General features: G+C 38.6%; 1 protein-coding gene across 9 annotated transcripts in view; it reads right to left on the bottom strand.

Moving 5' to 3' along the window:
• ARB2A (ARB2 cotranscriptional regulator A) overlaps window positions 1-3,945 on the bottom strand; it is a 423,507-nt gene extending 419,562 nt beyond the window's left edge. For 4 of the 9 annotated variants that reach the window (XM_060637731.2, XM_060637735.3, XM_060637734.2 and 1 more), the window contains exon 1: window positions 3,770-3,945. The gene's annotated coding sequence lies outside the window, so the exon portion shown is untranslated. The remainder of the gene's footprint in view (window positions 1-3,769) is intronic. The other 5 variants (XM_060637730.2, XM_060637737.2, XM_060637736.2 and 2 more) reach the window with 2 other exon arrangements.
• Between the last annotated feature and the right edge of the window lie 8,386 nt (window positions 3,946-12,331).

Here is a 12,331-nt window from a genome sequence, read left to right as displayed (position 1 = left end):
CTTTAAATTAAAGCAAAGTAATTGGCTTAAATGAGCTTTATAACTGAAATAGCTTAAGGTAGTACCTCAAGAGTATTTTTTAGACGACAGCGTACAATACAATCAACAGTTTAAAAGAAAAAGTGTTACCTTGAACTAATGGGCCATTAGCTATTGTGGACCAAAAAATTCTTTCTTAAACAAATAATCTAAAAAAAACCTTTTTACCAATGCTGAACACTGTTAATTTATACAATTATTCATTAAATGACTCAATTAAACCTCATTACTCTACGGATGGAAATAATGTGATACATGGTCTAGAAAACTTCGTTTATTCCTGTAGGACTGTATACACTGCACACCTTTCAAACATGACTACTGAACCAGATGGACTGATACACACACTACCAGATACACAGTAGGTCTTACTCAACTACTGAAGGCCAAGTGGCTGACTTCAGCACCAATCACATGCTGAGATGTACCTGGCAATTTGCTCTCTCTCACCCTATCCTCAATCCCATTCCAATCTGTAGAGCTATATACTGTCTGTCACCTTGCTGGATCTTATCTCCTCTGCTGCCAGTTTTACTGCTTATTGTCTATCACTGTTACTGATGTCCTCTGCCACTCTCCACCAACTCACATCCCACTGCTATATTGCTATTCAATACTTTTTTTCTCTGTTGCACCATCTTTATCTCTTCTGTTTCCAGGCCTTCTCAGTTTCCAGAAAAAAGAGATCTACTTCACAGGCACAGTCAGTCAATCAATATACTCCCTTCCTTCTGATTAAAAAGAAAACAAAAACAAAAACGAAAAAAAAACATCAAAGCAGGTCAGGATGATCCTTGGCTTTTCTGAACTGTTTTCATCAAAATCTAATATTCAAAAAGTTCATTCACTGTTACAAATAATGCTTTATGGTCTCGTTTATTCCTAAGTTTGGAGTTATGGCAGATACTTGGTGTATAGATAATAGAAGCTTTTACCATTATAGTATTTTAGGGTTAAAAAAAATCAACAGCAGACATGAAGGCTGCCTTCTTAACCCTTAAAAGGTTCACCAAAAAACAAAAACAAACAAAAACTCCAAAAATTTCTAGCAAAATAAGATCTTAAAATAAGTGAATAGTACTCCAAAGAAAATATACATAGGGCCCTAAAGCATATAAAAAGATGTTTAACTTCTTTAGGGAATCATTAGGGAAATGCAAATCAAAAACACAGAAGATACTACTTCACACCCATTAGGATGACTACTATCAAAAACAGAGAGAGAGAGAGAGAGAGAGAGAGAGAGAGAGAGAGAATATGTTTGGCAAGGATGTGGAAAAGTATTGGTAAGGATATGGAGAAACTGGAACATCTCTGCATTGCTGGTGGGAATGTAAAATACTGGAGGTACTATGGATAACAGGAAGGTAATTCCTAAAAAATCAAACATGGAACTGACATTTGATCCAGCAATTCCACTTCCGGGTATATATGCAAAACACATGAAAGCAGAGAGTCAAACAGATATTTGCACATTCATATTCAGAGCAACCTTATTCACCATAGACAAAAGGTGAAAGCAACACAAGCTTCCACAGTCAAATGGATAAAAAAAAAAATGTGGTATACACATACAGTGGAATATTAGTCGACCTTAATATTGTATGATTCCATTGATATGAGTTACCATAAATAGAGACGGGAAATTCAGAGACAGAAAGTAGACTGGTGATTGCAAGAGGCTGAAGGGAGGGGGAACAGAAAGTCAATGTTTAAAAGATACTGAATTTCAGTTGTGGAAGATGAAAAGTTCTGGAGATGGATGATAGTGATGATTGCATAACAGTATGAATGTGTTTAATACCACTAATATGTACAGTTAAAAAATGGTTAAAATGGTAAATTTTGTTATGTATATTTTACCACAGTAAAAAAAAAAAAAAAAAAAAGGAATGAAAAGTAAAGTTCACAACAGGGCAGAGAAGTACTTGCTACTTAGTTATCCATCACTACTGTGCAAATTTTATCCGACTCTGTAACAGCACAGGTAATGTATCAACTGAATAAATGACTTTTAACTTTGTTAGTGCTGAAGGAGAGCATGGAAACCTCTCTAAACATCTAAAGATTTCAGATACTCCTCAAGGAGGTCTGGGAAAGTTTAAAAAAAAACAGTCTGTCAATAAAGAAGGTTCTCTCATGCACACATCAAACAACTGAATAAATACTCATTTTCAAGATATTTAAACTCTAATGCCTTCATGCCTACATCATTGCTATTCTAGGAGACAACAAACATACTTTGCCTCACCACCTTTGTTATCCTAAGAAACCCATCCCCACATACCTGCAGAGTGCAGAGGTCACTCATTTCATTCTCATGTCTAATCGTTTCCTTATCAGAGAGGCTAATCTTGACCACACTATGCAAAATAGCATCCTCTGTGATTCCCTCTCTTCATAAAGGGCTTTATTTTTTCTTCACAGCTTTTATCAATACTTGATATACATTTACTTGCTCATGTTTTTTCTCCATCTACAATAATGTAAATTCCAGGTGCACAAGGACTTTATTTTGTTCACTATTGTACTCTCAGGACCTAGAACACCACCTGGCACACTGAAGGTGGTCAATAAATATTCATTACATGAATGAATAGATGGATGTTCACAGCGTAACTGATCATATTTCCTTCTTGGTCTTGGTACTATTCTACCACCTACCAGCCTTGCAACAGCCACCAGCCTCTGCCTCAAAGACATCCAGAGTACCCTGCCTTTCACAGGTTAAGTGGGAGGAACACCAGTTTAAAAATCAGAAGCCCGGTACCAACACTGACAGTAATACCTTTATGAGGCACTTCAGACAGTGCTTGCTTGCTCTGTGAGTCAGTTTTTAAACACCCTAAATAAATGAATACAGTATATCTGCCCTTGCAATATGGGATAAAGAATAAGGATAAAGAATTTACCTCTAACACTGCTTTAAAACAAAAAGATACCAAGTATTGCATATAACAAACATCACATTGCACCTATTTTGATAAACATTACGAGGCACTTGCTAGTCTGCAAACGACAGGATTTTCCCTCTGCCAACTTTTCAAAGGAGGTGGAAAAATAGAGAAATGCAAGAACACTAGCTGTTAATAAATATCGCTAAAATTTAACTAGTTACTTGGCCTAACAAATACACACTCTGGAAGATTAGAAGAATATGTTACATCTCTGGATGAGGGAGGGAGAAGACTGCTTCCATTATATATCTAACTTTATTTCAAAGTCAAAAGTTTAAAAATTCATTCCAGTCAAATGTCCCTTCAGAGCTCAAGCATGTTACAAGTTGTGAGCGAATTTTATAACTGCATTTTAATCTTCTGTTTGCAGTGAATGACTTCTGGTAAAGCTTCGGCAGTTAATTATAATTTTGTAGGGAAAAAAAATGTTTAATCAGACAATAAATACCATCCCTCCTAAGAAAGCGTACGAGGGCCCATTACTCTGTGGTCTCCAGAGCTTAACGAACCCCACATGTTCAGTTGTAACGAAAGTCATCCAGGGAACACACGTGTCCTGCCCCGCCTAATAAGTGGAAAGAACAGGTGGAACTGCTCTTCAGCGGGGTCCCGGGACAGGGGACACCTGCGCGCAGGGCACACGGCGTGCGCCGTGAGCAGTCTAGGGCCACAGGGCCAACAATCCCCGCCCGAGACCGACCAGGCCAGCCCTTCCTCTAATTTCCGCCCGGGCCTGCCCCCGGAGCTCACATCCCCGCAAACGCAGGTCCTACCTGAGCTCTGCCCCCAGCTACAGGGCTGCGGGGGGAGGCGGGAGGAGGCGTGGCCTTCCAGCTCGCCAGTGGAACTCCCTCGTGCGGTTGTTATGACTTTCCCTCTCGGGATCCGCGCCCCGACCAAGTTCGAGCCGCACTTCCGGGGTCCGCAGAAGACTGAAACGTCATTGCGCATGCGACGGCGGCGGCGACAATCCGGAAATGGGCGGAGCCCAGTCGCTCGGTTGGTTCCTGTGGCGCTAGGTGGGCTGGGAGAGAGAGGCTTGTGGGAGGTAAGAGTTTCACTGTTCTTTTCCCGTTGGCCCTGCTCGCTTTTTCTTCACCTCTTCTTCTGAAGCGAGAGACCCCGCTTCTCAGGTATCCTCAGAGACGGGGCCACCTTGAAGTCTCGTTCTCCAAGAGAAAATTTAAAAATATGTGCGGGACTGTCCAAGCAGCTAATTTCCCACTCTCCCACTCATGTTTTATTCAGCTTTACCCAGTCCTTCAATTCCAGAAAAGACAGGAGGTGGCAAAGTCTAGATTTGGAAAAGTAAATTTACTTCAAAGTTATGATTTATAAAGTAGGACATTAAGGTTGGGCACCCCGACCCTGCTCTTTTCCCTATCCCCTGAATACTAGTGGGATAGATTGGAAACAGTTGTGGAAACCTGTAGTCACGTGGCTAAGAGGAGTTTGGTTGTAAACGCAGGCTTCCTAGCAAAATTCCTGATAGTGAAAATTGCCCACGAAAATCCTTTAAAAGGCCCACAAAGTACAGAATGCGTATGTTGAGCATAAAGTCTAGATCTCTAATTCTGCACACTTGAATATGAGACCTTAGGTAGTTTAAAGTTAGAATGAAAGGAAAATTTGTGTATTGATACCTGGTCATTTAAACAATCCGGAGATATCCAAGGGACAACTCTTAATCTACAACTTAACCATTCAGCAGTGTTTGACACAGTTAATTACATCCTTTTTTTTTTTTTTTTGAAACTTGAAACACATTCCTGATTTAACTTTTGTGGAATCATGGTGCGCTTTTGATTCTCCTTTGATAGATTCTTCCTGATTTCTAAATGTTATGCTCCAGACCTACTCCCTTCTTTATCTGTCCTCATGCCCCATGTGATCTCATCCATTCCCTTCATTGTCTTTTACATAACTTCACTATGCTGATGGCTTCCAAATACCCATATCTAGCTCTGACTTCTCTGATTACTATACTCACATGTCCAACTTCTTATTCAGCATATTACTAGGATATTTAACATGCACGTCAAGCTCTATATTTTCTACTTCCAAAAACTTCCTCTTGCATATCTCTCCATCTCAGTAAATGACACTTGGATTCTTACAGTTGTCCATATTATCCTCTGATTTCTCTTTCTCCAACATCCCACATCCAATTCCTCAGCAAAATATGTTGGCTGTCTTTTCAAAGGGCACTCTAAATCTAATCAGTTCTCAACACCTCTACAGCATTATTCTGCTCATCACTGGAGAGTGTAATTGTCTCTTAATTGTTCTACAGGCTCCTATTTTTGCTTCCCTACAATCTAGTATCCATCTGGCAGCTATAGAATCTTTTTTTTTTTTTTTTGTAAGTTTATTTATTTATTTTGAGAGAGACAGAGACAGCATGAGAGGGGAGGGGCAGAAATAGAAGGGAGAGAGAGAATCCCAAGCAGGCTCTACACTACCAGTGCAGAGCCCAACCCCAGGCTCAAATCCACAAAACCATGAGATCACAACCTGAGCGGAAACAGTCCAAACCGAGAATCAGACGCTTAACCAACTTACGCACCCAGGCGCCCCTATAGTATCCTTTTCAAATGCGTGTAGGGGCACGTGGATGGCTCAGTTGGTTGAACATCTGACATTTTATTTCAACTCAGGTCATTATCCCAGGGTATGGGATTGAGCCCCATTTCGGGGTGGGGCGGGGGGGAGCTGCTTGAAATTCTCTTTCTTCCTCTGCCCCTTTTTCCTGCTTGTGTGCACTCTCTCAAAAAATAAATAAATATAAAATAAAGTATATCAGAATTTGTTACTTCCCTGTTCAAAACTTTTAAGAGCGTCTCTACTCGAATAGAAGAGAATCCAAAGTTGTTTTCACAAAAGTATAAGATCCTGCATGTTCTGGCCCCTGGCCACTCCATGCTGCCACTGAGGAAGAGGGTTGTAAGAGATTTTGAGGTGGGAGAGTGGGGCACGAGGCTTGTCCAGTAATCTTGGAGTTTGGGAAATGGCAGTCTGAAAGGTGATTATGCAACTCTCTTACCTGGAAATATTTAAAGGAAGGAGACTAACTGAGGGTGCCTGTGATGACAAAGAAATAAGTACTGTTGAGTTTTCCCGACAGCTAATAGACTTAATGGTACGTGGCTGCTGTATTTGTTTTCTAGGGCTACCAATAACAAAGTACCTTGAAGAAGGTGGCTTAAACAACAACAAAATTATTGCCTTATATTTCTGGAAATTAAAATGAAAGTATAGGTAGTGTTGGTTCTTTCAGAGTGCTGGGAGGGAAATTTTGTTCCTTGCCCCTCTTCTAGAATCTGGTGGTTTGCTGGAAATCTTTGATGTCCCTTGGTTTGTAGATGCATTATCCCAATCTCTGTCTTCTCATGGCATTCTCCCTATTTATTGTCTCTGCATCCATATTTTGCCATTGTATGGGGACACTAGTCATATTGAATGAGGGTACACCCCAATGAACTCATTTTAGCTTGATGATGTCTCTTATGTCTCTAATGACCTTATTTCCAAATAATGTCACATTGTGAGGTACTGGGCTTAGGACTTCATTGTATCTTTTTTGAGGGGACACAATTCAACTCATAACACTGTTAGAATTGTTTTGAAGAGAAGCATTTCCAGTAGAATGAAAGAAAGGAAAAGCAAACCAAAGAGCAGAATGATGTTGTATGAAGTAAGCCATCAGGAGAGGATCTGCATGGGAATTCTGACATGCAGCCTGGAACATTCATTCTGTGTATCTGGGAATGGCAGTGTTGGAGTTCCTGAATTTGGGTGAATCTCCAAAATGTACAAAAAGTACCTTCTGACAGAAAGCATCAGCTCTTGGGCATTTGTTACAGTGGGCACCATGGTCTCTGTTTAAAATAGCTTTTTCTTCCCGTGCTTAAGCTGATGCTAATGGATTTGAAAGTAACAGAATGAGTATGGGACATAGAGAAGTAAAAGGTCAAGGAATCAAGACAAAACAGGTTTACCCTCTTCCTTTCAGTCCTATTTGTGGGCCAGGCCTGAGCTGGGAAACAGGATACTCTGAAGTGACTTACACATTTCTAGTTCAATACATATGGTTTGGAGCCTGGAGGTCAGTCACTTCCATCCTCACAATAAGAAAAAAGCTGAGCAAACTAAAACTCAGCAGGTCTTTCTAGATCCATGAAAGAATGGAGGTCACCAGGAAAACTGACCACCAAATTGGAGAGACAGGCATTTAAAGAGCACAGTTTAGAGGGAGTTGGTTTGAGTTGGAACACCTAAACTGTGATTGACTTTTGCTGGAGGCTCACTGTGGGCTACCTTGAGGATCTAAACTCATGGACTAGCTTGAAAGTTAAAAACTTGAAGTGGTACCGCTTGTTGTTGTTGGGGGAGGGAGGCCACCCACATTTTTGTGAGTTTTACCTTCAGGAGCCCTGTCAAGTTCTTACTGTGAAGATAGGGGAGAGGAAAAGTGACCATTTTGAAATATGCCCAGAGCTGTCTGTTTCCTTTATCAATCCTACCATTAAGGCAAACTATTTTACCTAACCAGTCTAGAGGACTGAAAATACTCAACCCCATCCCACTCCAGCCTTTGAAGTGGGGAAAGTGGACAACATGCGGGGAACAGTAGGAGATGGCACTCAGATGAAAACACTAAGGGAGAATCAAGGAAATGCTAGAAAACCAAAACAAACACAATGGAAACAGAAATGAAAAATATGTTTTTTTGTTTTGTTTTGTTTTTGCTCATAAGTAGACTGGACTCAATAAGAGAAAGAATGTAGGTTAAAGATATGTCAACAGAAAGTCCTAAAACTGAAATACAAAGAGAGAAAAAAAGAATGAAAAAAAATAGAACAGAATATCCAAAATGTGGGGAAATGACAATATGTGTAACATAGGCATAATGGGAATATTGGAAGAAAAAGAAAGAAAGAAGGAAAAGAAAAAAAATGAACATTTTCTAAAATTAATGCAGATACAAATCCACAGATCCAGGAAGCTTAGAGAACTGCAAACTATAAAAAAAAAAAAAAAACTATTAAAAAAACATACGCATACACCTGTGCATATGTTTAAAACAGCAGAAAATCAAGAACAAGAAAATACTGAAATCAGGGGAAAAATAACCTTGCTTAAGGAGACAGAGATAAGAATTGCGTTGGACTTATCTTCAGAAACTGAAATATTTAAAGTGTTGAAAGAAAAAAAAAAGCACACCAACCTAGAATTTGATATCCAGTGAAATTATTCTTAAAAGGTAGAAGAAAAGTAGACTTTTTTAGGCAAACAAAAACAAAGGGAAACTGTCACTAGTGGACATGACCTGCAAGAAATGTTACAAGAAGTTCTTCCAAGAGGCGGAAGTGTTATAGGTCAGAAACTTGGATCTACATAAAGAAACAAAGAGTTTTAGAGAAAGAATAAATCTATTTTTCTTATTCTAAGTTGATCTAGTAGATAACACTGTTCAAAATAATAACAATCAAATTTTATTCTGTAATTAGAGCTTGTGGATAAATGAAATGAATGGCAGCAATGTTATAAAGGACAGGAGGGAAGAATTGGAAATACTCTGTACTTTCACTAGCCATGAAGGGTGTAGTGTTACTTGAAAGTGGGCTTAGATAAGTTGTAAATGTGTATTGCAAACTCTAGGGCAACCACTTGAAAAAGTCATAAAAAAAAAAAAAAGTCTGATATGCTAAGAGGGAGAGAGGAGAGAAACTGAAATCATATAAAAAATTCAGTTAAAATCAGAGAAGGCAGAAAAAAGTGGAAGACACAACATTAAAGGACAGAAGCAATGGCACAATTAATAGAAAACATTTAAAGTGACTTTAAGATCATATTGGATTTTTAAATTACTAAAAAATGAGATATTTGGAAATATCCTAATGTGACCAGAAAAGCCATAATGCATGCCTAGCATAAAATCCAGGGTTAGGAAAAAAGATCTGGCAAAGCAGGTTTAGATTATAATAGTAGGAGAAAATCTAGGTTTTTCTGCTTGTTACCCACATCCCCCAAGTGCTGTACATTCAATATATCAATTTAATCCAAATATATCTGTTACAAAAACTATAAAGTTTGAAATGTTATGTCATGTCTTTAAAAATCACATTTTCAAGGTTGGAATGGTACTTCCCCATTGGGATATTGGGAGTCAGTATATCTCTTCCCTGTACTTTTCCTCTTTTATTAACTTCCCCTTCCAGTTTATATCTAAAGTCTGAAGTTCTCTGTTTCTGGTTCTCCACATTTACTTCTATAAACACAAAACTTAAATGCTCACTCTTCTTCATCTTCTTCATTCTAATCCTCTTATGTACTGATGTGACTGTTGGGGGCAACCTGGTTATTCCCAAATATCCTCAGAAACTTATTCTCCCTCTCCATATTCACTGAAACTTGGTATGTCGGATGTTAAATGTGGTCAATGAGCTTTTAAGATCGATTGCCACATCCTTGTAATGAGCCTTCTTACACACACACACACACACACACACACACACACACACACGTTACATTACTGTAATAAAGCTTAGCTATGAGTACAACTATGTAATGAGTCCTGTGAGTTCTAGTTAATCTCCAAATGTTGATGTAGTCTTGAAGACTCCCCCAACACACTTAACCATTCTGAAAAGACAAACAGCGAACTGATCTGAAAATGACTCATTGTTGCAATCATCAGACAAGACTTTAAAAAGCTATTATAACTGTGCTTAATGACAGAGGGGAAAGTGTACTCATACAGAATGAAAATACAAGAAATCTCGGCAGAGACATAAAAAGTATAATGAAGAGCCAAATGGAAATTCTATTATGGAAAAATAAAATAATATGAAATGTTTAAAAATCCACTGGTTGGGTTTAACAGCAGGATGGAGATTGTGAGGGAATCAATGAACAGATAAATCAATGAACAGATAAATACGAATGTATCATACCTTACACAATACATTTCTCAGAACCAACAATAAAGAGAAGATTTGGAAAGTCAGAATAGGATGACACATTCAAATAGGGGAACAGCGATCCACATGATCACTATCTTCTCATCAGAAATAGTGGAGGCCAGAAAAGATTGGATCATCTTTCAAGTGCTGAAATAAAACAGCAGCCAGTCCAAAATTCCATATCTAGTGAGATCCCTTCAAGAATGGTGAAATAAACATTTTTAGGTAAAGCAAAAATAACAGACTTTATCACAAGCAGATCTTCAAGAAATGCTAATTAAAGGGGAAGTAAAACCATACAGAAATTTAGATCTTGAGGAGGAAGCATTAGAAATAGAAAATACCTCAGTAAATATGTTATTTTTCCTCTTAATTTCATTAAAATACATAGAACTTTAAAACAAAAATTTTAATATTGTCTGGTGAGGTTTATCATGTTGATGTAATACATATGAAAGCTGTATTAACAAAGGGCAGGATGAGGTAAGTAGTAAATGATCCTATACACTCTATAGAAAGTTAAGAATATATGTTTTAATACTTAGAGAAACCCCTAAAAAATGCAGAGGAATAGCTACAAAGCCAATAATTAAAATGTGTAAGAATGTTCATAGAAGTTTTATTCATAACAGTCCCAAAGTATAAACAGCCTAGGCCATCAAATTGGGGTGTAGCTAAACAAATTTTGGTATATTCATGTTGTAGAATACTATTCACATGCCTCACTTTATTGTGCTTTGCAAATAATGCATGTTTTACGAATAGAAGGTGTGTTGCAATCTAGCATTGAGCAAGTCTATTAGCACAGTTTTTCCAACAGCATTTGCTCACTTCATATCTCTATCACATTTTGGTAATTCTAGCATTTTTTTAATTTTTTTCATTATTGTTCTATCGGTTACGGTGATCTGTGATTGTTGATCTTTCATGTTACTATTGTAATTGTTTTGGGGTGCCACAAACCATGCCCATATAAGACAGTGAGCTTAATTGATACATGTGTGTGTTCTGACTGCTCCACTAACCAACCATTCCCCCGTTCCTCTCCCTCTCCTCAGTCCTCTGTATTCCCTGAGACACAATGGTGAAATTAGGCCAGTTAATAACCCTAAAATGGCCTTTCTTTTTAATGTTTATTTATTTATTTTGACAGCACAAGCAGGGGAGGGGCAGAGAGAGACAGAGAGAGAGAATCCCTAGCAGGCTCCACAGTGTTAGCACAGAACCCAATGTGGCGCTCCATCTCACAACCTATAGATCATGACCTGAGCTGAAATCAAGAGTTGGGCGCTTGACCAGCTGAGCCCCCCAGGAGCCCCATTTACAATGGCCGTTAAGTGTTCAAGTGAAAGGAAGAATTGCACATCTCTGACTTTAAATCAAAAACTAGAAATGATTAAGCTTAGTAAAGAAGGGTCGTTGAAAGCCAAGATAGGCTGAAAGCTAGGTCTCTTGGGTACAGCAGTTAGCCAGTTTGTGAATGCAAATGAAAAGGTCTTGAAGGAAATTAAAAGTGCCACTCCAGGGAACACACAAATGAGAAGAAAGTGAAACTGCCTTCTTGCTGATAGGAGGAAATTCTAGTGGTCTCGATAGAAGATCACACCGGCCATAACATCCCCTTAAGCCAAAACCTACACCAGAGCAAAGCCCTAACTCTCCTTAATTCTATGAAGGCTGAGAGAGGTGAGGAAGTTGGTAGAAAACAAGTTGGAAGCTAGCAGAGGTAGGTTCATGAGGTTTGAGAATAGAAACCATCTCTATAACATAAGAGAGCAAGGTGAAGCAGCAAGTGCTGATGTAGAAGCTGCAGCAATTTACCCAGAAAATCTAGCTAAGATGATTCATGGAGGTGGCTGCACTAAACAACACATTTTCCATGTAGACAGAACAACCTTATAATGGAAGAAGATGGCATCTGGGACTTTTATAGCTAGAGAGAAGTTAGTGCCTGGCTTCAAAGCTTCCAAGGGCAGGCTGACTCCTTTATTAGGGGCTGTGCAGCTAGTGACTTTTAAGTTGAAGTCAGTGTTCATTTACTATTCTGAAAATCCTTGGGCCCTTAGGAGTTATCTTAAATCTGCTCTGTGTTCTATAAATTGAACAACAAATCCTGGATGATGGCATATCTGTTTACAACATGGTTTACTGAGTATTTTAAGTCCACTCTTCATACCTACTATGAAAAAAAATTTCTTTCAAAATATTACTGTTCAGTGACAACTCACCTGGTCATCCAAGAATACTGCTAGAGATGTCCAACAAAATTAATGTTTGCAACCCTACTAACACAACATCTGTTCTTTAGCCCTTGGATCAAGAACAAATATCAACTTTCAAGTGTTATTTTAAACATTGCATTCCTAAAGG

This window comes from Panthera onca, chromosome A1 (assembly GCF_046562875.1).
Source record: "Panthera onca isolate mPanOnc1 chromosome A1, mPanOnc1 haplotype 2, whole genome shotgun sequence".
Lineage (NCBI taxonomy): Eukaryota > Metazoa > Chordata > Mammalia > Carnivora > Felidae > Panthera > Panthera onca.
The sequence above is the reverse complement of the archived record's forward strand: the minus strand, read 5'-3'. Positions and strand labels throughout refer to the sequence as shown.